At 43.4% G+C, this 27889-nt stretch overlaps 1 protein-coding gene and 1 pseudogene across 4 annotated transcripts in view; one reads left to right on the top strand and one right to left on the bottom strand.

Moving 5' to 3' along the window:
- GRIA2 (glutamate ionotropic receptor AMPA type subunit 2) overlaps nucleotides 1-27889 on the bottom strand; it is a 288216-nt gene that overhangs the window by 17623 nt on the left and 242704 nt on the right. The window lies entirely within an intron of this gene.
- Nucleotides 6-19563, top strand: LOC309544763 (histone H2A.V-like; annotated as a pseudogene). The gene is made up of 2 exons: nucleotides 6-544; nucleotides 19304-19563. The product of its transcript is annotated as a histone H2A.V-like (transcript).

The following is a 27889-nucleotide window of genomic DNA, read 5'->3' as shown; positions in this document are numbered from 1 at the left end:
ATTGTGTGTAAGAGGCTGAGAGTGCACGGTACCAGCGGCAGTGAGGGACATAGACAAAGGGCAACTTTATCCGGACCTTCTCACGGCGACGCTCGGAGTTCTGGAACATGGCTGGTGGTAAGGCTGGGAAGGACAGTGGGAAGGCTAAGGCCAAAGCAGTATCTCGCTCTCAAAGAGCAGGACTGCAGTTCCCTGTGGGTCATATACATAGACACTTGAAGACTCGCACTACAAGCCACGGAGGAGTTGGTGCTACTGCAGCAGTGTACAGTGCTGCCATTCTGGAATACCTTACTGCTGAGGTATTGGAGTTGGCAGGAAATGCCTCTAAAGATCTAAAGGTGAAGCGTATCACTCGTCGTCACTTGCAGCTAGCCATTCGTGGGTATGAAGAATTAGACTTCCTCATCAAGGCCACCATTGCAGGAGGAGGTGTTACTTCTCATAGCCAAAAGTCTCTCAATTGGAAAGAAGGGACAGCAGAAAACTGCATTAGGAATAAGGTTCTGCTGCCATCTACCATTGTACAGTAACTGGGACAGAAGTAAGACGATGGGGTTATGTGGAATTTGTTTTGTTTATTTTTCATTTAAAGATTTAATTTTCTAAAATAAATAGTAAATGGAATAGACAGCAGAGTGTAGACTTAAGAGAAAAACTTTGTATGTTGTTTAGGTTCAGAGTTTCACAGAAAAAAGTGTTCCTTGAGTATTGTAAATAAAATCTGTGTGTTGATTGCCTAGGTTTCTCCCATGTGTTTTATACAAAAATGGAACAGATAAACCATTTTTTACATAAAAAAAAAAAATACTCATAACAATGTAGCACCAAATATAACATTTCATTGCTGCAAAGGTTGCCATTTCCATCAAGATGTAATACAATAACAATACGGCATTCATTTTATTGTGCTTGAAGGATATTCAGTTCTTTGCACTGGGGCTAAACTTTCAATTAAGATGTAAGTGTAGAAAGGAGAGGGTACTTTACTCTTCATCTACTCCACCCCCTCATACACTATATTGTCAAAAGTATTGGGATGGCTGCCTTTACACGCACATGAACTTTAATGGCATCCTAGTCTTAGTCCGTAGGGTTCAATATTGAGTTGCCCACTCTTGTGCATGTAAGCTAGATGTCCCAATACTTTTGACAATATAGTGTATATGTGGTACAATGTTATACCAGAAGGTGTGTATGGAGCAAGCCCTTTCACTCTTTCGGCATCTTTCCTTTACCATATCTATCATGAAGTGAACTTTTGTTTCAATTTAAACTTTGAACTATTACTGGAAGGGTACTTGCTCCCCACATATTCATTATCCCACTGGTAAAAACGTTTTCTACAATATAAATAATGCAAGCTATATTATTACATGTAAATATTCTTACCCAAAAATCACTATAAAAAGTAATAGAATAAAAATATAATAATAAAAAAAAAGAATTGTCTAATTTTTTAAATTTGACTAATCAAAGTCCCTTTAAATCAACAAAACATAAAACTACCCCCCAAAAAACAAAGTCCATGTATAAACAAAATTAAAAAAAAAATGCAATATAAAGTGTGATCCACCGCACTGTTCTTCAATCACTTAATGACACCAAAAAGAGCACACCACCACGGGCTGGAAAACCTGCTCACCTCACAGATGAGATCAATCAGCTTTGTATGTAGACAATCCTGCAATCTCCTGCTACGGTCTCCTCTCCTCTCCTGGCATCTGGATCTGCAAGCTCCTCTTACTGCTCTACGAACCTCATGCAAGTCCAAAGGCAGACTACCATATCATATTCACAGCTGCAATAGAATTCCTCCTTCCGTAGTCTACAGGAAGTGGGCTGGGCTTTGTAATTCTAGGCTGTCGTGGTGAAGCTCAGGAGGTTACCATGACAATGTTTAGCATATATAAAGGCTCAGGTAAGGGGGCCCACCCACCTATTGAAGAAGCCCAATGAGTGGGCAACATGCGTATAAGAGGGAGGGGCCGAGCCCAGGATGTCACACAGCCACTGAGATCTGTACGGGGTGGTGAGCAGATGAATGTGAATATGATTACATGTGCTTTTGATTTTACATTTTCTAAGTGTTTTTTTTTATATGGTGGCTTTTAATAAACTGTGTTCAAATGGAGAGCACTATGTAGTCTGCCTTTGTACTTGCATGAGGTTCACAGAGCAGTAAGAGGAGCTTTCAGAGCCGAATGCCAGGAGAGGAGACCGTGGCAGGAGATTGCAGGAGTGTCTATATACAAAGCTGAATGATCTCATCTGTGAGGTGAGCAGGTTTTCCAGTCGGTGGTGGTGTGCACAGTTTGGTGTTAAGTGAAAAACACTGTGGTGGATCACTCTTTATATTGCATTTTTTTTTTTTTTTTACATATGGACTTTGTTTTTTGGGGTGTAGTTTTATGTATTGTTGATTTAAAAGGACTTTGATTGAAGACACACACATTTTTATTATTTATTATGTTTTTTATTCTATTATTTTTTATGGTGATTTTTTGTTGCGCTGCACTGTAAGAGTATTTATATGTTATTTCTAGTGTGGTTGAATCACTAGGAGTATACAGCAGCAATTGTATATAATTATTGAGAATACAGAAATATTGACAGTATTTGGATAGTGAAGGGTAGCGCTGATTGTATCTCACATACTATATTAACACATTAATAGTGACATTTTATTTGAAAAGAAGAATCACAATAACTGCAGTCTTGCTACATAAAAAAAATCAAGGTTGTCAAGGCTTCTGGTTTAGGGAACAATAGGGCGGGCTTGGCTCAATACATTGAAATTCCAAAAAAAAAAAAATGGTCCATTTTATTCAAACCCAACTTCAGACAAAACTTTGTTGTTTCTTTTATTGGATAGAACTGAGAAATTGAGGTCAGGTTATTATTCCTGTCTGTGAATATGTTTCAGCTCAGTTCTAACTGAACAAATCTTCGGAACAGTAATGGAAAAGCTGAGAAATAGCTTTTCATAAATTTACAGACATATGTGCGCAGATCCGCAGTGACAAGAGACATTGCTTTTATTAGTAGCTATACTGTATCATTAGATGGTACAGTTCCTCATAACTAGACTTCATATTTACAATTAGCACATTTTGTCCTCTTGCTCACAAGGTCACATAAGAGTTACTTGTCACTGCTATTTTCCAATAATCACCACAGAATATGTTCTTAATAATTCAGTGTTTGATTTTATCATTATACTAATTTTGGCATTCCTTTAAAGAGGAATTAAACTCTACTTTTTTTTTTTTCTTCTTTCTTACCTGCAAAGCAAAGGTATAATGTGGTAGTATGCATCGCATGCTAGCACATTATGTAATACTTACCTCCAAAAAAGCCCTAGTCATCCCCGCTGGAGGCCTCATCCACCTTACCCATCTTCCTTTCAAGTCCGCAGACTCTGGCCTCTGTTGTTACTGGCCTGGAGCCATGTGACGTCACTCCCGCGCATATGTGCGGGAGCAGTCGTTCATGGCACCGGGCTCTGAATAAACGGCACGGGCGGCCGTTCCTTGGGAGTTCATGTGCTGATAACATCATCAGCACAGTATACAATAAATATCTCCTAAACAATGCAAGTTTAGGAGATATTTACAGTACTTATAGGTAAGCCTTATTATAGGCTTACCTATAGGTACAAACATTAGAGGGAAGTTTACTTCCTCTTTAAGTTTATTGGACATTACTTAGGCTATTATTTGTAGGCTTTCCACTGCATAACAAAATTTGCAACCCAGATTCTTAGAAGTGGTTGCTTTTTCTATGTCGATATTCCCTTTAACATTATGGAGTAAGGAGGCACTCCATAGGGAAGAAGTAAAGGGGAAAGTAATAGTGGGGGTATGTTATAGGCCACCCAACCAAGGGGAGGAGCTGGAATTTCCTTTCACTGTTGGGTAACGCTGCAAAGCTGGGGTCAGTCATAATATTAGGAGACTTTAATTATCCCAACATTGACTGGGAAGAGGGGACTGCACACTCACTAAAGGCCCATCTTTTCATGAATATCTTATAGGACAACCTTATGTCTCAGTTGGTGGATTCTCCTACTAGAAAGAATACAGTGCTAGATCTTTTAATTACTAATGACACAGATCTAATCTCAGATGTAGGAGTCCGGGACAACTTGGATTCTTGCGATCACAGGATGATCACATTTAGCGTAAATCACAATATAACAAGGCAAGAGGGGAACATAAGAACCCTAAACTTCAGAAGGGCAAACATTCCTAAACTGTACTCAATAATAGAGAAAATAAACTGGGACAAAACCCTAGGAACACTGACCACGGAGGAAAAATGGGAATGCTTTAGGAACATATTTTAGACAAAAGCATCTCACAGTGCATTCCTAAGGGAAACAAATTTAGAGGAGCCAAGGCCAAACCAGGATGGCTAAACCGTAATGTAAAAAAACGTATTAGGGGAAAAAAATGGCCTTTAAAAGATATAAATCAGAGGGGACTCAATGAATTAATAAGAAATGTAAATACAAAATCAAGAAGGCTAAAATCGACTTTGAGAGACATATAGCAGAGGAAAGTAAAAGGAACCTTAAGAAATTCTTTAAATATATCAATAGCAAAAAAAAAAAATGAGGTTGGAGCGCGTTGCACACATAATTAGCGATGATGGGAGGATGGTTACAGAGGACACAGAGAAGGCAACTGTGCTAAATGCTTTCTTCTCCTCAGTCTTTACACAGGAAAAGGAGAGGTATACAGACCACGACTGTATGGTTAGCAGTACTTCACAGGACATGCCGCTATGACTAACAGAGGGTGAAATCATGAAAAGGCTTGATACACAAATAAATCACCAGGACCGGATGGCGTGCATCCGAGAGTGCTCAAAGAACTCAGTAAGGTTATATCTAGACCACTGTTCCTGATCTTTGCAGATAGTATTTTGACAGTACCAGGTGACTGGAGGAAAGCTAACTTGATACCAATATTCAAAAAAGGGCAGAGACATATCCTGGGCAATTATAGGTTGGTCAGCATGACGTCAATAGTATGTAAATTAGTGGAAGGGATGATAAGGGACTATATCCAAGAATTTGCTAAAGTCAACGGTATCATCAGCAGTAATCAGCATGGGTTTTCAAAAGGGCGTTCTTGTCAGACCAATCTGTTAACATTCTACGAGGAGGTGAGCTGTGAGCTAGATAGGGGGAAACCTGTGGATGTGGTGTATCTAGATTTTGCTAAGGCATTTGATACAGTCCCCCACAAACGCTTAATTTACAAACTAAGGTCTGCAGGCATAGATCACAAGGTTTGCTCTTGGATAGAAAACTGGTTAAAGGGGTGTGTCCAAAGGGTAATAATAAATAACGCATACTCAGACTGGACTGGAGTGTTAAGTGGGGTCCACCAAGGCTCAGTACTGGGACCAATTTTGTTCAATTTATTCATAAATAGCATTGAGGATGGGATCACTAGCTCAATCTCAGTTTTTGCAGATGACACAAAATTAAGCAGGACAATAACTTCATGATGCAGAAATCTTACAGAATGACCTGAACAAAATAACAGAGTGGGCAACTACGTGGCAAATGAGGTTTAATGTGGAGAAGTGTAAGGTATTGCACTTGAGGACTAAAAACATAAACGCAAAATACGCGTTAGGGAGGAACCTCTGGGGGAATCAAGAATAGAGAAAGATCTGGGAGTCTTCGTAGAAGATAGACTAAGCAATAGCATGCAATGTCAAGCTGCAGCTGCCTAAGCCAGCAGAATATTAGCATGCATAAGGAAGGGGATATATTCCAGAGATAAAAGTATAATCCTACCACTTTATAAAACTCTGGTCTGGCCACATCTGGAGTACTCTGTCTAGGTCTGGTCACCGATCCTCAGAAAGGATGTGCTGGAACTGGAAAGAGTCCAAAGAAGGGCAACTAAGCTAGTTAGGGGATTGGAGGACCTAAATTATGAGGAGTGTTTAAAAGCACTTGATTTATTCTCCCTAGAGAAGAGATGCCTGAGAGGGGACGTGATAGCAATTTACAAATACCTTAACTGTGAACTCAGCATAGAAAAAAAAATATTCAGTCGAAAGGAATGTAAGAGGACACAAGGCCATACAATGCGACTAAAGGGGAAGCGATTTAACCTCAGGCTTTTTACAGTGAGGTCAATAAGATTGTGGAACTCTCTTCCACAAATGGTGGTAACTGCGGGCAGTATGGCTACGTTTAAATGACTCTTGGACATACATCTCCAAGATCAAAACATTCAGGGGCATGGGAAATTAATACGTCCACACACACCTACACAGGTTGAACTGGATGGACTGTTGTCTTCATTCAACCTCAACTACTATGTAACTATGTAACTATGTAACCTGATCATCATAAGCTGTGCTTGAACTGGTGGCATGACTTACAACCATTGAGTGTCTGGCTACCATGTGGCTGTACTTTAAATCTTGTAAACAAAAATGATTTAATGTGTATCCAATAAATGTATAATTTAAGAAGCCAACTTAACCCCTTCCGTACCGCGTCATGTCAAATGACGTCGGCACAAATCCTTTCTCGATCCGGGCGGACGTCATATGACGGCGCCCGGATCTCCCCGCTACTGCGCGCCCCCGGGGGCGCGCAGCGCGGCGATCGGGGGTGAGGCTCGTCCCTCGGACTGAGCCCAACCCCGATCAAGGTAAACAGCCAATGAAATTGGCTGTTTACCACGTGATCGGCTGTGTCAATCACAGCCGATCACATGAGCGGCTCCAGCGCGAGCCGCTCGTTCCTTCCTTAATGCGCGCCCCCGGGGGCGCGCAGCGCGGCGATCGGGGACGAGGTTCGTCCCTCGGACAGAGTCGATCCCCGATCTAGGTAAAGAGCCAATGAAATTGGCTCTTTACCACGTGACCGGCTGTGTCCAATCACAGCCGGTCACAAATGTCAACAGAGAACAGGGTAACTAGCTGTCACCGTGTTCTCCTCCTCACACACTGATCCTGTGTGAGGAAGAGAGTGTGGTAACAGCTAGTTACCAAATACAGTGCACCCCAAACACACTGATTGCCCCCCCCCCAATAAAGAGCACCTGTCACTAGCCCATCAAAGTACCCGAGTACCTGTCACCAGCCCATCAGGTACTCTGATGACAGGTACTTGGGTACTCTGATGGGCTGACGACAGGTACTCGGGTACTCTGATGACAGGTACTCGGGTACTCTGATGACAGGTACTCGGGTACTCTGATGACAGGTACTCGGGTACTCTGATGACAGGTACTCGGGTACTCTGATGACAGGTACTCTGATGGGCTGGTGACAGGTACTCGGGTACTCTGATGACAGGTACTCGGGTACTCTGATGACAGGTACTCGGGTACTCTGATGACGGGTACTTGGGTACTCTGATGACAGGTACTCGGGTACTCTGATGACAGGTACTCGGGTACGCTGATGATGGGTACTCGGGTACTCTGATGACAGGCACTCGGGTACGCTGATGACGGGTACTCGGATACTCTGATGATGGGTACTCGGGTACTCTGATGACAGGTACTCGGGTACTCTGACGACAGGTACTCTGGTACTTTGAATACCCGTCATCGGAGTACCCGAGTACCTGTCACCTACCCATCAGAGTACCCAAGTACCTGTCACCTACCCAACAGAGTACCCGAGTACCTTCCACCTGCTCATCAGAGTACCTGACACCTGAAGTACCCGAGTACTTGCCACCTGCTCATCATTACCCATCACTACTCATCAGTACTCATCAGTACCTATCACCTATTAGTATCAGTACTGATCATCATTACCCATCATCAGTACAGTATCAGTATCACCTATCAGTATCAGTACTACTCATCAGTACCTATCACCTGCCTGTCACCTGCCCATAAGAGTACCCGAGTACCTGTCACCTGCCTATCGGAGTACTCGAGTACCTGCCACTTGCTCATCAGTACCAGAGTACCTGTCACCTGCCCAGCAAAGTACCCGAGTACCTGTCACCCTTCATACAGCCACCATGTCCAAGTCCAAAAAGGTTTATATACGTCGTCCGTTTAAACCTAAATACCGGTGTTATGGCAGCAGATAGCTGCCATAACCCTGGTATTATTTTAAACGGTGGACGGTTGGCTTTCCGATAAGGGTGGTCCCAGCGGCGGATTCGCCGCGGGATCACCCTTCCGGGGTGGCGAAAGAGGTGACCCCCCCCTCCCGCTGCATTCTGGTCCTTTTCCCCGTTTACCGGACCCGCCGGCAGCGGGGAAAACGATCCGGTCCCAGATCCTCACAGACAGGATGTCGAGTGAGGGCAAGCTTGCCCTCACTTGACTCTATGGTCTTGGAGGACCGGAGCTACGGCAAACGTCATTGCCTAGCAACCAGTTTAAAGGTCCCTTTTTTTTTTTCATTTTATTTAATTTTTTTTTAATTTTTTTTTTTTTTATTTTTTCTATCTTTTAGTGTACTTGTGAGATCTGAGGACTTTTTGACCCCAGATCTCACAAAAAAGAGGTCCTGTCGTGCCTATTTCTATTACAAGTAATGTTTACATTTATTGTAATAGAAATAAAAATGATCAATTTTTTTTTTAAAAAAAACAGTGTAAAAATAAAAAATAATAAATAAAATAAATAGTTAAAAAAAAAAAAAAAAAATTAAAGCGCCCTGTCCCCGCGAGCTCGCGCGCAGAAGCGAACGCATACGGAAACCCCGCCCACATATGTAAACAGTGTTCAAACTACACATGTGAGGTATCGTCGCGATCGTTAGAGCAAGAGCAATAATTTGAGCCCTAGACCTCCTCTGTAACTCTAAGATAGCAACCTGTAGAAATTTTTAAAATGTCGCCTATGGGGATTTTTAAGTACCAAAGTTTGTCACCATTCTGTGAGCGTGCGCAATTTTGAAGCATGACATGTTGGGTATCTATTTACTCGGCGTAACATTATCTTTCACATTATGGAAAACAATTGGGCTAACTTTACTGTTTTCTTATTTTTTAATTAAAAAAAGTGATTTTTTTCCCAAAAAAATGCGTTTGGAAGACCGCTGCGCAAATACGGTGTGATAAAAAATATTGCAATAATCTCCATTTTATTCTCTAGGGTCTCTGCTAAAAAAATATATATAATGTTTTGGGGTTCTAAGTAGTTTTCTAGCAAAAATAACTGATTTTAGCTTGTAAACACCAAATGTCAAAAATAGGCCTAGGCAAGTGGCTAGGATGCATGATGATGCTCCTTGGATGTTTAGGCCCCTCTATATGGCTAGGCTGTGAAAAAGTCTCACACATGTGGTATTGCCATACTCAGGAGGAGTGGCAGAATGTATTTTGGGGTGTCATTTTGGCTATGTACATGCTATGTGTTAGGAATATTCTATAAATTTACAACTTTGTGTAAAAAAAAATTTTTTTCATTTTTTTCCCACATTTTCCAAAAACTTGTGGAAAAAAATGACATGTTCAAATGACCCATAATGCCTCATAGAATATACGTTGGAGTGTTTGCTTTCCAAAATGGGGTCATTTTGTGGACTTTTCCATTGTATTGGTGCTCTAGGGCCTTGAAAAGTGTGATAGGTAGTAAGAAAGTTTTATGTGTATTTATGCTCCTAAAACGCCTTATGGTGCTACTTGGACGTGGAGTCTCTTTTTGTGGCCAGGCTGTGTAAAAGTCTCACACATGTGGTATCACCATACTCAGAAGGAGTAGCAGAATGAATTTTGGGGTGTCATTTTTGCTGTGTACATGCTATGTGTTAGAAATAGCTTATAAATTGACAACGTTTTGGGAAAAAAAAAGAAAAAAAAATGTTTTCTTCATTTTCCCAAGAATTGTGGGAAAAAATTATAACTTCAAAAAACTCACCATGCCTCTTACTAAATACCTGGGACTGTCTACTTTACAAAAAGGGGTCATTTGGGGGGTATTTGTACTGTCCTGACATTTCAGGGCCTCAAGAAAGGAGATAGGCCATCAGTACATCTGGTGTGATAAATTTTCAGTAATTGGTACCATAGCTTCTAGACTCAATAACTTTCACACAGACTAAATAATATACACTAATTTGGGTTAATTTTACCAGAGACATGTAGCAGTATAAATTTTGGCCCAAATGTATGAAGAAAAATTAATTTTTTGCAAAATTTTATAATAGAAACTAAAAAAAAGTGTTTTTTTTGCAAAATTTTTGCTCTTTTTTTGCTTATATCACGAAAAAAAAAAACCCCAGTTGTGATCAAATACCACCAAAAGAAAGCTCTATTTGTGTGAAAAAAATGATAAAAATTTTGTTTGGTTACAGTGTAGCATGACTGAGCAATTGTCATTCAAAGTGTGAGAGTGCTGAAAGCTGAAAATTGGTCTGGGCAGGAAGGGGGTCTAACTGCTCTGTATGGAAGCGGTTAAAGGATAACGCCACTTTTAGTAGAGTTATCCTATATATGTTAAATTAAAAAAAAGCATAGTAATCTGCAATAAAGTAATCTGCACCCCCTTTCCTAACTGGTATTTGTAAAATATTGGGAGAAAACTTGGAAGGCTTTGGAACCGCTTATCAAGTGTCCACTATTTAATCTAAAAAAAACAAAGAAAAAAACACTGATTTAGTATGGTTTTCATGGAAAACATTGCTGTGCATTATAAGCTTGCCTCCTAGGCATCCCAAATCCTGCAGAACTGTCCCAGGATTTAAACACAATTCCACAGTCCCACAGTTCCGAGCTATGTTCCTGCACCAAGTGATGAAAGACTTGTTACATCACCCAGTATTCTCTGCAATCACTTTCTACTACTAAAGACAAAGGGGCCTTTTTACTATACAAGGAAATTTGAACTTTACGAGTCAATTTTACCTCAGCTTATTTAATGCAGTGAAAATTCACTTTGCACAAAATACCCAAGGATATACACAAGGAATTATTTTGAAAAAACAGTATTTTTGCTTTCACATGATTGGATAATAGAAGTCAGCAGAGCTTCACCTTATTTACTAAACTAACAGAAAATTTTCCTGCAAAGTAAAAAGTCTCAAAATACAGAAGTTAATTGATTTAATAGTCTAAAGTGTAAATGCAGTATTAAGCCCCCACAAAAAAAAAAATATTATATATCATAATTTACCAGTTCTTAGATCTAGTGGCTGCATTTGTTTTCTTTTTTTAACATTTTTGTCTTTCATTTCACCTGTTGTATTTTTTAGCCTTCTTTAACAGACCTAGCTGTCCAGCAAAGGTGGCAGTTTGACCTCGTTCACACAGGCAGTTATCCCGACCCGCCTGGACACTGAAAACCTAACAAGGCAGCCTAAAGGAGTGGTACACATGCTACGACAGATTTAATTTGGCTTCCTGAGTAAGGATGATCGAACGGTTCGGGTCGACCATCGGTTCGACCCGAACATTGGATGTTCGATATTCGGCCGAATACCGAACTTTTTGCGGCAAAAGTTCGGTATTCGGCCACCAGAACCGCCCAAAATGCACTGGGACGGGAACTGGGCTTTAAAAGCCCGTGATTGGCCCAGAAACGTCTGCAAAAGCCAATGAGGGGGCAGGAGTCTCCTAGGAACGTGATTGGAGTGACTACGGGGACCAGAGGCCAATCAGGAGTGAATACGCCCCACACTATATAAGATGGCCCCGCCTAACCCCTAGCACAGTGATCCAGATCCTGTTGAAGAGAGTTGAAGCAGTTCTGTCTGACTCCTGCTTTGCTACACTACATTTCCTACATATCGAGTGGTTCTAAAGCTCCATATAGCAGAATTGTATTTAGCTTACAGCCAGTGTAGATAGATACAGCGATTGTGCTGGTTCTTAGAGTTACAAAAAAAAAAAAACTTAAGGGACAGTGTCAGTCTTCTGCTGTATGGAGCTTTCTATTTAGTAGAAAGGGATATCTAGTGTAGTTAGGGAACTTTGTACTACATTAGTTATATTTAAAAATTGAGTTTCTGTAGGGAAAGTGTGAGGGTTCTGTTTAGTGAGCACGTGGCACAGTGCTGCTGTATCACAGCAGGTGTACGTGCTTGCTAGGCAGCAAAATACAGTGACAACTTAATGCCTGTTGTTCAAAGCGTTAGGTGGACTGTACAAAAGCCTTTGCAACTGTGCGTGACACGCATCTGCTGTGCTGTATCCAGCAACAACTGTGGGTCGCATAGCAGTGTGCGTTTTTCACCGCACACAGTTGCCAACGCATCAGTGACAACCTAACGCCTGTTGTTCAAAGCGTTAGGTCCACTGTGCAAAAGCCTTTGCAACTGTGCGTGACACGCATCTGCTGTGCTGTATCCAGCGACAACTGTGGGTCGCATAGCAGTGTGCGTTTTTCACCGCACACAGTTGCCAACGCATCAGTGACAACTTAATGCCTGTTGTTCAAAGCGTTAGGTCCACTGTGCAAAAGGCTTTGCTACTGTGCGTGACACATCTGCTGTGCTGTATCCAGCGAAAACAGTGGGTCGCATAGCAGTGTGCATTTTTTACCGCACACAGTTGCCAACGCATCAGTGACAACTTAACGCCTGTTGTTCAAAGCGTTAGGTCCACTGTGCAAAAGGCTTTGCTACTGTGCGTGACACATCTGCTGTGCTGTATCCAGCGACAACTGTGGGTCGCATAGCAGTGTGCGTTTTTCACCGCATACAGTTGCCAACGCATCAGTGACAAATATGCCTAGTAGACCAAGAAAAGGCATACGTGGCCCTGCTGTGGAAAGGGGCACAGCTTCTAGGGTGTCTAGAGGCAGGGGTGGACATGGTGGTCAGTCCTCAGCAAAGCCACCATTTGGATTGTTCTCCGGCAGTGGCCAAGCTATACGTCCACAGTATGTAGAGGAGGTGGTGGACTATATGACCAAACCCTGCAGTTGGCAGAACAAATACAGATGAGTCCATGTCCACCTCACGTCCTCCCTTAGACTCAACTTCAGACATGACAGAGGAGTCAGCTGAGCTGTTTGACCACAGTGTCGGCCATCTACTCCAGCCTGATGCTCAGTCCTTTATGGAGTCTGGTGTTGGGTCTGAGTTTGAGTAGGAGGCAGAGCAAACAAGAGGGGAGAGCAGACGGCCCGCTCCATCTAAGGCCACACCTGTTAACTCCCGGGCCAGGCCTGATGCTCAGTCTTTGATGGAGTCAGATGTTGGGTCTGAGGTTGAGGAGGAGGCAGAGCAAACAAGAGGGGAGAGCAGACGGCCCGCTCCATCTAAGGCCGCACCTGTTGTCTCCCGGGCCAGGCCTGATGCTCAGTCTTTGATGGAGTCAGATGTTGGGTCTGAGGTTGAGGAGGAGGCAGAGCAAGCAAGAGGGGAGAGCAGACGGCCCGCTCCATCTAAGGCCGCACCTGTTGTCTCCCGGGCCAGGCCTGATGCTCAGTCTTTGATGGAGTCAGATGTTGGGTCTGAGGTTGAGGAGGAGGCAGAGCAAACAAGAGGGGAGAGCAGACGGCCTACTCCATCTAAGGCCGCACCTGTTGTCTCCCAGGCCACTATACACACCTCATCTTGCTGGGCCTTTTTTGAGACATCCCATGCAGACAAAACAGTTGCGATCTGCAAGATTTGTAAGAAGGGTATAAAACGTGGCAAAAATGTCAACCACCTGGGTACAAGCTGCCTAAACAGGCATTTGACAACCCACCACTCGGCCCGTTGGCAGGAGCATTTAAAGAACCCACAACATGGCCAAAGATCGGTCAGTCGGCCTCCTAGTTCTCCTCGCGCTCCTCCTCATGCTCCATCTGCTCCACCTGCTCCACCTGCTCCACCTGCACATCAGTCTGTTCCTGGCCCTGCTATAGTCACTCGTCACCTGTTGGCAGCCTCCACTGGCAGGGATGATGATATAGCAGGCAGTGTCGCATCTACCTCCAGCACACCACCAGCTGTAACATCTAGACGCCAAATTTCGATTCCACACATGCTGGAACGAAAAAAAATGTATACTCCCCTCCACCCACATGCCCAGCGTCTAAACAGTAGTTTGGCTAAACTACTGGCTCTGCAACTATTACCATTTAACCTGGTAGAGTCTGCTCCCTTCCGTGACTTCGCAAAATGTGCAGTTCCACAGTGGCAGGTGCCAAATCGGCATTTCTTTTCCCGTAAGGCCCTGCCATCCCTATACCAACATGTGGAAGGCAATGTAGTGTCGTCCCTGGCCAAGTCAGTCAGCCGTAAGATACACTTGACGGCTGACACTTGGTCAAGCAAACATGGGCAGGGACGGTACATTTCTGTCACTGCTCACTGGGTGACACTGCTTGCCAGCGGAAGGGATTGTAGCCAGGGCTCGGTGCTGCAGCCAGTGATGCCCCCACGTCTGCAAACAGCTGGTGGTGTCGCTGATCCGGGTAGATCGATCACTTCTACCCCCTCCTGCTCCTCCTCCTCTACCTCCTCCATGCCCTCCTCTGCAGAATGGTCCTTTGAATATGATGAGGTACCACATAAACGTTCAAAGGGCTATTCTATGTCTCAGGCCAAAAGGTGTCACGCAGTGCTGCAGCTTGTGTGTATAGGGGACAGGCAGCACACTGCCCCTGAGATTCTTGGGGCTCTGCAGGCACAGGCCCAGAGGTGGTTGACACCACGCCAGCTGCAGCCAGGGATGTGGTTACTGATAATGGGTCAAACCTCCTGCCCGCCCTTCGTCAGGGAAAGTTAACCCATGTGCCATGCCTGGCGCATGTCCTGAATCTCGTGGTACAGCGGTTTTTGAACTCGTACCCGGGAATGCAGGATGTGCTAAGGATGGCAAGAAGGGTGTGCAGTCACTTCAGGCGGTCGTACAGTGCCACTGCACGTTTGGCCGAAGTGCAGCGCGAGTTTCACCTGCCGGTACACCGCCTCATCTGTGACATGCCCACCCGCTGGAACTCCACCTTGGCTATGCTGCAGCGCCTGTACACGCAGCAGAGGGCCCTCAATGAATACCTATGCGAGTACGGCACCAGCACTGGCTCTGCGCGCCTGGGCCTCTTTTCACCACTGCAGTGGCTTTTGATTAAGGATGCATGCGCTGTCCTCTCGCCATTTGAGGAGGCCACAAGGATGGTCAGCCGGGACAGCGCATGCATCAGTGACACCCTACCGGTACTGTTTTTGTTGGAGCACACTCTGCGTGGCATTATGGACAGGGCACTGGAGGCAGAGCAGCAGGAGGAAGAGGAGGACTTCCTTGCCTCTCAAGGCCCCCTTTATCCTGAGAATCCTGATCCCATTATGCCTAGCTCCCAGAGGCCCGAGCAGGAACCAGGGGTGGAAGAGGAGGAGGAGGAGGAGGACGATTCTGCGGGAACTTTTGCAGGGTTTGAGGAGGAGGAGGAGGAAGACATGCGGCAATCTGCAAGGCCTAGTTTGACTCCCTCGGGACACTTTGGAGTAGATCGTGGCTGGGAGGAGGAGGAGCCCGTTGAAGATAATGTCGTTATGAGTGACTCCGAGGAGTCAGCTTCTCAGGCCTTCGCTAATTTGCGACGCATGGGAAACATCATGCTTCAGAGCCTGCGAAAGGACCCCAGAATCAAGGCCATTAAAGAGACTAACCACTATTGGTTGGCCACCCTACTTGACCCCCGGTACAAGTGTAAAGTCTCGGAGCTTTTCCCATCCACCCAGAGAGTCCACAGGATCAAATCCCTTGAGGACAGTCTCAAGAGGAATCTGGTGAACACGTTCCCCGACTCCCGTAGTGTGCAGGGGCGGGGACAACCTACCATGGATTCTACTGGTGGTCACGAGAGGAGCGTTGGAGAAGGCGTGCGGTTGACGGATGCCTTTCGGTCTTTTTTTAGTCCTCACCGCCCAGGCCTCTCAGCTGCCACATCGCATCGACAGCGTCTGCATCACATGGTGGACGATTACGTGAGGGCACAAAGTGACACAGAGGGCTTTTCATGTGACGAATCCGATCCACTGGCATACTGGGTCTTGAGATTAGACCACTGGCCAGAACTGGCCCAGTATGCCATGGAGTTGTTGGCCTGCCCTGCTTCCAGTGTCCTATCGGAACGGGCATTCAGCGCAGCAGGAGGATTCGTCACAGACCATCGAATGAGACTCTCCACCGACTCAGTCGACCGTTTGACATTCATTAAGATGAATCAGTCGTGGATATCAAGCTTTGATGCACCTGATGCAGACCTTGTAGACTAGGCTATCTTTGTGATGTGGCAGCTGAGCCTCGGTTTAAGCCTGGACCATCGTGCCACCCTCAAACCCTCCTCTCATTCTCTTTACGTTCACAGAACCTCATTTTGGTTATAACAAAAACTACAAAGTTTGCGCACCTGTTCCACAGGTGCACACCTTTACAATTTTTGGGCCTCCTTCAACACCAGCTCTTTGGGGTTAAGGTGGGGAGGCTATGCTAAAACAAAAACTACAATGTTTGCGCACCTGTTCCACAGGTGCACACCTTTACAATTTTTGGGCCTCCTTCAACACCAGCTCTTTGGGGTTAAGGTGGGGAGGCTATGCTAAACAAAAACTACAATGTTTGCGCACCTGTTCCACAGGTGCACACCTTTACAATTTTTGGGCCTCCTTCAACACCAGCTCTTTGGGGTTAAGGTGGGGAGGCTATGCTAAACAAAAACTACAATGTTTGCGCACCTGTTCCACAGGTGCACACCTTTACAATTTTTGGGCCTCCTTCAACACCAGCTCTTTGGGGTTAAGGTGGGGAGGCTATGCTAAAACAAAAACTACAATGTTTGCGCACCTGTTCCACAGGTGCACACCTTTACAATTTTTGGGCCTCCTTCAACACCAGCTCTTTGGGGTTAAGGTGGGGAGGCTATGCTAAAACAAAAACTACAATGTTTGTGCACCTGTTCCACAGGTGCACACCTTTACAATTTTTGGGCCTCCTTCGAAACCAGCTCTTTGGGGTTAAGGTGGGGAGGCTATGCTAAAACAAAAACTACAATGTTTGCGCACCTGTTCCACAGGTGCACACCTTTACAATTTTTGGGCCTCCTTCAACACCAGCTCTTTGGGGTTAAGGTGGGGAGGCTATGCTAAACAAAAACTACAATGTTTGCGCACCTGTTCCACAGGTGCACACCTTTACAATTTTTGGGCCTCCTTCTACACCAGCTCTTTGGGGTTAAGGTGGGGAGGCTATGCTAAACAAAAACTACAATGTTTGCGCACCTGTTCCACAGGTGCACACCTTTACAATTTTTGGGCCTCCTTCAACACCAGCTCTTTGGGGTTAAGGTGGGGAGGCTATGCTAAAACAAAAACTACAATGTTTGCGCACCTGTTCCACAGGTGCACACCTTTACAATTTTTGGGCCTCCTTCAACACCAGCTCTTTGGGGTTAAGGTGGGGAGGCTATGCTAAACAAAAACTACAATGTTTGCGCACCTGTTCCACAGGTGCACACCTTTACAATTTTTGGGCCTCCTTCAACACCAGCTCTTTGGGGTTAAGGTGGGGAGGCTATGCTAAACAAAAACTACAATGTTTGCGCACCTGTTCCACAGGTGCACACCTTTACAATTTTTGGGCCTCCTTCAACACCAGCTCTTTGGGGTTAAGGTGGGGAGGCTATGCTAAAACAAAAACTACAATGTTTGCGCACCTGTTCCACAGATGCACACCTTTACAATTTTTGGGCCTCCTTCAACACCAGCTCTTTGGGGTTAAGGTGGGGAGGCTATGCTAAACAAAAACTACAATGTTTGCGCACCTGTTCCACAGGTGCACACCTTTACAATTTTTGGGCCTCCTTCAACACCAGCTCTTTGGGGTTAAGGTGGGGAGGCTATGCTAAACAAAAACTAACATGTTTGCGAACCTGTTCCACAGGTGCACACCTTTACAATTTTTGGGCCTCCTTCAAAGCCAACTCTTTGGGGTTATGGTGGGGAGGCTCCGCCAACACCAAAACTACCATGTTTGCGCACCTGTTCCACATGTGCACACCTTCATAATTTTTACGCCTTCTTCAACACCAGCTCTTTGGGCTTACAGTGGTATGGCTCCGCCAACACCCAAACAACAATTTTTGCGCACCTGTCACACAGATGCATATCATTGTAATTTTTTTCCTTACAAAGGCAATTATTGCCTTCATTACCAGCACTTTCATAGGGATATGGTGTCAAGGCATCGTCCGCACCACCAAATGCCCAATTTTTAAGCATCCTTTACTTCTATTCAAAGTCAAGAGACAACAGTATTCATCCAAAACATCTCTAATCTTGTTCACTCTGCACTACATTGTGGCCCCTACCCCTAACCCGAACCCTCAATGTATCCGTGCATATATGTCTGTTTCTTGTGAGAATTCAAGTTAAAGTGCACCAAACACCATTTTACATGAAATAAAGTGCAATTACATACATATTTGGACTTCTTGAAAACATTTGGTAATAATAGCCCCATTGTGGAAATACACCCGTTAATTATATGCACATTTAAAGAGACAGCACCTTTTTCCAAAAAAAAACTCTAATCTTGTTCCCAGTGCACTGCATTATGTCCCCATCATACACATTGGCTGTGCCGTTGATTAGGAGCAAAAGAAAGGTGCGGTTAAGCAAAAAAGTCATTTTTGAAGGTTTGGTATGCTATAATTCTGGTTCTGGACATGCTACAGAGCTGAAACTTCACAGGTACACCTTTTAGACCCCCCAGACACTAAATCCAAAGAAATCTCTCTTTTTTTTTTTTTTTTAATTTTTTCAATAATTGGCTCTCTATCAAAAACGACAATTTTTAAGAACTTTTTTTTGTGTGATTAATAGTCCCTGGGGCATGACCCAGAGCCCTAGGCACTTCAAAATTGTGTTTTTTGATTAACGAAGTTCGGGTCCCATTGATTTCAATGGGGTTCTGAAATCCGAACCGAACTTTCTGGAAGTTCGGGTGTTCTGGTCGAACCGAACTTTTCAAAAGTTCGATCATCCCTATTCCTGAGTTTGATAGGTGGGGCCGTCTGTCAAACTCACTGGCTGAAGTCAATTAGACCATGCTGCAACCACAAACCAAATGCTTGGTTGGATATCATGGCGTGTTAGTTCCGTGCAAAATCATTTTATGTATGAGCATGTTGCTGGGTATAAAGTATGCTCTTATGGTATTTACATGAAAGGTCCTGTAGATCCTTTTAAATTTCTCTGTGTGTATTGTATGATTTTGCGGATGCGGATGCGATACCAATAGGTTGAAATTTAAAAATGGTATTGCTAACCCTTTTTTTTTTGGTTAGTTGTAATTCCTTTGCATGCTCATCCAGGTTCTTGGTTCTTTTTATATTTCTTCTTCTTATTCTTCATTCTTTAGACCTGTTGGTTCTGCCAGTTACAGCCTCCATTGCACTTTCCTGTCTTAGGATGATAAGGTTCCATAAGCAGCTCTCTAAACAGTACCAGTATTATAACCCCCAGAATGTACCGGTTTTGCTGGCTCCAGGTTATGATTCTGACCCTGGCTTCACTATCTTCCAAGGCACTGACCTGCAATCAGCATGCAGAATGGGAGTTCGGAGCTTTGAGATTCTGCTAGTTGTATGCCTGTTGCAGGCCAGTGCCTTGCCAGGTTGATGATCCTTGAACCCTCAACAATGACAGGTGTGATATTTCTCCCCGCATAGGAACACTTAAAGAGACATTTTTACAAAAATCTCTAAAAATTCCAGAGGGTTTAAACATTTATTGTTTCAATTATGTTATGTGGTGAGCATTCTCTGATCGAAAATGTGTTTAAATTGCTGCAGATAGAGCTTTTACGCACAACCTACCACAGAAATTCAATAGCTGTATTCAGCCTCCACTGTATGACTCATATTCCCTGTGTACTTGACTTTTCCTTGTGACAGAATTATTCAAATGTTCTCTTATTTTTTTCAGATGTGTAGGCTGATTATAATGTGGGCTAACATTTGGTACAGACAGAGAATGGTAATTGTGGGGGAGTTAAATGTGTTACAAAGTCACATGGCTGAATGAAAATGATCATTTGTAATGAATTCCACAAAAACTAAAATCTATCTATCTATCTATCTATCTATCTATCTATCTATCTATCTATCTATCTATCTATCTATCTATCTATCTATCTATCTATCTATCTATCTATCTATCTATCTATCTATCTATCTATCTATCTATCTATCTATCTATCTTTTGCAAGAACAACACAAAAAAAATATAACATAAACTAGGGTGAACAGATGTCCCCGGAATGAGGACACTGTCCCTGGATCAAATCTGTCCCCGGTTTTGTCCCCTGATTTAGGGCCAGATTAACATAAACAGGGCATTCCATGCTGGCTGAGAAACAGCTTGGTGGCTCGGATGCCGACGCCCCCTGCTGGAAAATTTTAATGCTGCTCCTGCTGCTGTTCAGTGGAGGAGAGGCAGAGCCAAAATTTGACTGTGTAGAGGGCTGAGACCTTGAAGGTGAGCAGATGGGGCGGGGGGCTGTTTGTACACAGGTGAGGACTGTGGGGGAGCAGGGGTCAGAGCTGATGCAGCTGTATGGAGAGATGGAGAGTTTAGCTGTTGTGGGGGAAGGGCTAAGAGGTGGCTGCATAGATAATCTGTGAGAGAAGGGTGCAATGGTGTGGTATGGATGTGGGGGCAGAAGTGTTCATAATGAGCATAATGTGTGCATAATAAACCTCTAAATCCTGCCCAGCGCTCTGTGTATTATGAAGTCCTGTGCCCAGCACTCTGTGTATTAAGCAGTCCTGTGCTCAGCACTCTGCGTATTATGTAGTCCTGTGCCCAGAGCTCTGTGTATTATGTAGTCCTGTGCCCACTGCCCAGTGCTCTGTATATTATGTACTCCTGTGCCGGGCGCTTTGTGTATTATGTAGTCCTGTGCCCAGCGCTCTGTGTAATATGCATTCCTGTGCCCAGCGCTCTGTGTATTATGCAGTCCTGTGCCGTTTGCCAATAAAAAAAAAAAAAAAATACGTCCCCGGATTTAATTTTGAAAATCTGGTCACCTTACCATAAACCGTTTGACAATGTGAGTGTTATGCAGAAAGTGATGTACAATTCCAGACAAAAAGTATTCTAACATATGAACAGAATAGTAAGCTAGACATTCCCTAAACGTACAATGAGCTTTATCATGTCACTTGCGATTTCCGGAAAAAATCCAGGGCACCAAGAACCCACAGGAAGGGATACAGTGGTTCCCAAAAACTCCACCCAAGGGTGTAGAGCCCAGTAGTCAAAGCAATCTTAAATACGAAACCCATTACAGTGACGTCCAAGAAAGCCACACCTTATCATTTTTTCATGGACAGCCTCTATTTATATAGGTAAGTTTGTACATAGGAAGAGTAGCATCAATCATGGCCTCAGAGGACAACACTGCAGGAGGGTCTGTAGAGGTCCATTTTAGCAGTATTTCTTTCTTATAACAAATAAAGTATCAGCAGTTTCATGTGGTGTGAGCGTTGTACATTCTCACCAGGCTAATTGAGGTGAGATAGGTAGAAACATTTGCAAACCAATTTTTATCAGTTTGAAAACATCTATCTATCTATCTATCTATCTATCTATCTATCTATCTATCTATCTATCTATCTATCTATCTATCTATCTATCTATCTATCTATCTATCTATCTATCTATCTATCTATCTATCTATCTATCTATCTATCTATCTATCTATCTATCTATCTATCTATCTATCTATCTATCTATCTATCTATCTATCTATCTATCTACATTAAATGTTACTGTTGTACTGATAATGATTACAGGTACATTCCAATTTACAGTTACATTCCAACTGCAACCTTTTATGCAATTTACCTATACATTTGGGAAATAGAGATCTGAAGCATTGATGTGCATGGGCACTGACTGCATTTCACAAAGCAATGTTGATGAGTGAACTGCAAACGCTTATAACAGCTGGTCAAAAACATCTTTTAAATCATCTGACATCATTAAACTGATATAAGATTAGTAAGTATGGTAAATTGGACTTTGTGAATCATTACTTAAGTTAGAATTACCTTAAAGGCGAATTTCACCTTTTAGGAAAAACTATCAAATGCACATATTTACTCTTCCTAGGGCAGCAGGGCAGGCAGCCCACCTTAGGAAGAGTACTGGTGGTTCCAAACCTTTTCTATTAATGGATGATGGAGGCCACTGTGCTCATTGGGACCGTCAATGCTGCAGAAATGTTTCTTTACCCTTCCCCAGGTCTGTATCTCAATGCAATTCTGTCTGAGAGGTCTAAAGACAATTCCTTGGAATTCATGGCTTGGTTTGTACTCTGACATGCACTGTTACCTGTGGGACCTTATATAGGCAGGTGTGTGCCTTTCCAAATCATGCCCAAACAACTGAATATACCACAGGTGGACTCCAAACAAGTTGAAGAAACATCTCAAGGATTATCAGTGGAAACAGAAGTTCAATTTTGGGTGTCATGGCAAAGGCTGTAGATACTTATGTACAAACCCAATTCCAAAAATGTTGGGACACTGTACAAATTGTGAGTAAAAATGGAATGGACTAATTTACAAATCTCATAAAATTATATTTTATTCACAATATAATATAGATAACATATCAAATGTTGAAAGTGAGATATTTTGAAATGTCATGCCAAATATTGGCTCATTTTTGATTTCATGAGAACTACACATTCCAAAAAAGTTGGGACAGGTAGCAATAAGAGGCAGGAAAAGTTAAATGTACATATAAGGAACAGCTAGAGGACCACTTTGCAACTTATTAGGTCAATTGGCAACATGATTGGGTATAAAAAGAGCCTCTCAGAGTGGCAGTGTCTCTCAGAAGTCAAGATGGGCAGAGGATCACCAATTCCCCCAATGCTGCAACGGAAAATAGTGGAGCAATATCAGAAATGAGTTTCTCAGAGAACAATTGCAAAGAGTGTGAAGTTATCATCATCTACAGTGCATAATATTATCCAAAGATTCAGATCTGGAACAATCTCTGTGGGTAAGGGTCAAGGCCGGAAAACCATACTGGATGCTCATGATCTTCGGGCCCTTAGACAGCACTGCATCACATACAGGAATGCTACTGTAATGGAAATCACAACATGGGCTCAGGAATACTTCCAGAAAACATTGTCAAGGAACACAATCCACTGTGCCATTCGCGGTTGCCGGCTAAAACTCTATAGGCCAAAAAAGAAGTCATATCTAAACATGATTCAGAAGCGCAGGCATTTTCTCTGGGCCAAGGCTCATTTAAAAAAGACTGTGGCAAAATGGAAAACTGTCCTGTGGTCAGACAAATCAAAATTTTAGGTTATTTTTGGAAAACTGGGACGCCATGCTCCCATCCAGACGTCATCTCCTTCAGGGAAGACCTTGCATTTTCCAACATGACAATGACATACCACATCAATTACAACATCATGGCTGCGTAGAAGAAGGATCCGTGTACTGAAATGGCCAGCCTGCAGTCCAGATCTTTCACCCATAGAAAACATTTGGCGCATCATAAAGAGGGAGATGCGACAAAGAAGACCTAAGACAGTTGAGCAACTAGAAGCCTATATTAGACAAGAATGGGACAACATTCCTATTCCTAAACTTGAGCAACTTGTCTCCTCAGTCCTCAGAAGTTTGCAGACTGTTATAAAAAGAAGAGGGGATGCCACACAGTGGTAAACATGGCCTTGTCCCAACTTTTTTGAGATGTGTTGATGCCATGAAATTTAAAATCAACTTATTTTTACCTTAAAATTATACATTTTCTCAGTTTAAACATTTGATATGTCATCTATGTTGTATTCTGAATAAAATATTGAAATTTGAAACTTCCACATCATCGAATTCTGTTTTTATTCACAATTTGTACAGTGTCCCAACTTTTTTGGAATCAGGTTTGTACATGAGATATTTTCATTTTTTATTTTTAATAAATTTGCAAAGATTTCAAACAAACTTCTTTCACATTGTCATTATTGTTTGGAGAATTTTAAGGAAAATAATAAATTTAATCCATTTTGGAAAAAGGCTGTAACATAACATTGTACGGGCAGACAGTTACTAAAGAGCAGGAAGATCAAAGAGCTAGAAGAGCACTCACCAGTGTCCTCACAGTTTAATGAGAGCTACAATGGCAGATGGTAGTTATGGTTTGCTCCCAGAACTCTATGAATAAATGACGTGGCTGTGTGGACAAAGCCCCGCACAGCCTCACTGTTTTTTAATTGTGACAGCAGGTGCAGGGGAGAACTCCCACCCACTGTCACAGGAGCAGGATCGAGGGTGTGTGTAGGGGGGACTAGGGTTGGTACTTCATCTCTTTAAACCGACCACATTATATTTACACAGGTTCTGTGGCTGATTAGGTAGTAATTAAACTCACTTAGTACCTTATCTGCATTACATTAGCCTCAGAACATGCGTGATTAAGATGTGTTCAGGTTAAAAGGGATGAAGTGGCAACCCTAGGGGGGACTGGTGGAGCATGTTACATGTGACACCCTCAATATGGGTGTCACATGTAACATGCTCCGAAAGTAGAGTTGGGCTAACAGTTCGGCCCGAGCATGAGCTCAAGCCGAACCTTGGCTGTTTACCTGCTCGACGAAAACCAGAATTGTCGGGTGTTCGACCGTTTGATAGGTCCGCTGAATGACCACAATGCACTTCACCACTGCACAGTGCAATAGGAAGCCCCAACTGGCTGAAGCAATTAAAGATTTGCCCAATCAGGGCACATAGCACTGCCAGAGCCATGATTTGAGAAAGTATTGATAACTTTGCTCAGTCATGGCTCATTGCTCTTAATCCCACAGCACACTATAAAAATATTCTCCCCATAGCAGCCACTTGCAGTGTGATATTGGCATGGAGAGAGATAGAACAGGGCTCTATTCAGTACTACTAGTCAGTTAGTGTGCTATAGTGTGCTATTGTAATTCTATTGTCAGTGTAAAATATCAGTTTAGTTTGAACCTAGTGATAGTGCAGTGTGAGTGTACTGCAACCATTCATTTTAATATAGTGTCAGTTTAGTGTGAATCTAGTGATAATGCAGTGTGAGTGTTGTGCAACCATTCATTTTACTTTAGTGTCAGTTTATTTTGTCAGGGCATGTTTCCTGCAGTATATTTCAGTGCGTTACTGCATGTTTAACAAAGTATATTTCAGTGGGTTACTGCACGTTTAATGCGGTATATTTCAGTGTGTTACTGCACGTTTAATGCAGTATATTTCAGTGCGTAGTGCACATTTAGTGCAGTATATTTCAGTGCATTACTGCATGTTTAAGGCAGTACATTTCAATGCATTAGTGCACGTTTACGCAGTATATTTCAGTGCGTTAGTGCACGTTTACTGCAGTATACTTTAGTGGGTTACCGCACATTTAATGCAGTACATTTCAGTGCATTACTGCATGTTTAAGGCAGTATATTTCAGTGCATTACTGCATGTTTGACTCACTATATTTCAGTGCGTTACTGCATGTTTAATGCAGTATGTTTCAGTCACATTTAACGCAGTATATTTTATTGCATTAGTGCACATTTAACGCAGTATAATTCAGTGTGTTACTGCGCATTTAAAGCAGTATATTTCAGTGCGTTACTGCACGTTTAACGCACTATATTTCAGTGCGTTACTGCACATTTAAGGCAATTCATTTCAGTGCATTACTGCACGTTTAACGCAGTATATTTTAGTGCATTACTTCACGTTTAACGCTGTATATTTCAGTGCCTTGGTGCACATTTACACAGTATATTGCAGTGCATTATTGCATGTTTAATGCTGTATATTTCTGTGCGTTGGTGCACGTTTACCACAGTATATTGCAGTGCATCAGTGCAGTTTTACTGCAGTATCTTGTAGTGTGTCAGTGGAGTGTGTCTGCATAGTGAGTACTCAAGTTAAAGTGCACTAAACACCACTTTCCATTGATTAAAGTGCACCACCCCCTATCATGTCTGGGAGGCCAACAAGGATAGGCAGACAGTCCCATGGAACTGTGAGGGGGGCCAGCAGGATATGTGTCCACAGGCAAAGGTGGACATGGTCCATCCTCAGGCAGGGCATAAAATGTTTAATGATGTTGCCCATGCTATCCAGCCACAGCATGCAGAGGACGTGGTGGACTGGCTTACTAAACCATCCTCATCTTCCTCAACCACCGTCATCCAAGCAGAGACTAGTCTGCAGTCTCTGCTTGGGTGACGGTGCCTGAGTGGCTTATTCTGCCTCCCTGTTCACAGCTACTCTGGCCATAGCCCCAGCATCAGGCATGGAGGAGTCAGCTGAGTTATTTGAACACAGCATCAGCCACTTGCTCCTTGACGATGTACAGTTATTGGTTGATTTAGATCTTGGCTCTGAAGTTGAGGAAGATAGGAAAGTGAGCCTACAGAGAGGGGAAAACACTGGTAAACAACAAATTGGCAGGCATGTTCTCCCAGCCGCAGCGTATTGCCAAGTTGTCTCAAGGGATAATGAGGATGGAGGGGATGATGATGATGAAGTCACTGAGGTGACTTGGGTGCTGGATAGAGCAGAGGAGGAAAGTGGGGGTGAGGCACAACCCCAAAAAAGCAGCCATCATGGAAGAGTAGAGAGCAGCCACCCTATTCCACCAGATTATGGAGCTGTTATCTCCCAGCCTACTTCCCACAGCTCAGCTGTTTGGGCCTTTCTAGCACATGTGCAGCCAGTGTGTCCTGGAACTCCAGGACAATTTATTATTATTTATATACAGGATTAATATAGCGCCAACAGTTTGTGCAGTGCTTTACAATGTTTGGGAAGACAATACAGTTACAATACAATTCAATACAGGAGGAACTAGAGGGCCCTGCTCGCTAGAGCTTAAAATCTAGAAGGGAGGGTCAAGTGAAACAAAAGGCAAAAACCATGGGGATGGGCTGATGGAGAAAATGGAGGTATATTTGTTAGGTGTGGGAAGGATAGGCTTCTCTGAAGAGGAGGGTTTTCAGAGATCATCTAAAAGCTAATAGAGTAGGAGATAATCAGACAGATAAGGGTAAGGAGTTCCATAGGATTGGAGAGGCTCTGGAAAAGTCCTGGAGGCGAGCATTGGAGGAGGTGACGAGGGAGCTAAAAAGCAGGATGTTTTGAGAGGAACGAAGAGAGCGATTAGGTTGGTAGTTTGAGACTGGGTGAGTGATGTAGCTGGGGGCTAAGCTGTGGATTGCTTTGTAAGATGTTGTAAGTATTTTGAATTTAATTTGTTGGGTGAGCAGAAGCCAGTGGAGGGCTTGACAGAGAGGAGCAGCGGACACTAAGCAATTGGTAAGGTGGATGTGTCTGGCGGCAGCATTTATGATGGATTAAAGGGTGGATAGCCTTTGTAGAGGTAAGCCAATGAGAAGGGAATTGCAGTAGTCGAGGCGCGAGGTGACCAGGGAGTGAACTAGGAGCTTTGTTGTGTCTTTGGTTAGAAAGGGGCATATTTTGGAGATGTTGCGGAGGTTGAGGTGGCAAGATTTGGACAGCGATTGGATGTGGGGCTTGAAGGAGAGTTCAGAGTCCCGGACAACACCTTGGCATGCGGGGATGGGCTGATATTAATGCCATCGATATTGATAGAGAGATCAGGGAAAGGGGCACGTGGTGGAGGGAAAATTACAAGCTCGGTTTTGGATGGATTGAGTTTGAGGAAGTGGTGTGACATCCAGACCGATATATCTGATAGTAAATTAGTGATACGTGAGGATACAGAGGGAGAGAGCTGAGGGGTGGATAAATAGATTTGGGTATCATCAGCGTAGAGATGGCATTGGAAGCCATGGGAGGCTATCACCTGACCCAGAGAGGAGGTGTAGATTGAAAATAGGAGGGGTCCAAAAACAGAGCCTTGGGGGACCCCAACAGAGAAGGGGAGAGGAGAGGAGGAAGTAGAATTGTACATAACGCTA

This window comes from Pelophylax lessonae (genome assembly GCF_965119305.1).
Source record: "Pelophylax lessonae genome assembly, chromosome: 1".
Lineage (NCBI taxonomy): Eukaryota > Metazoa > Chordata > Amphibia > Anura > Ranidae > Pelophylax > Pelophylax lessonae.
Note: the sequence above shows the minus strand (reverse complement) of the source record. Positions and strands in the feature narration are given on the sequence as shown.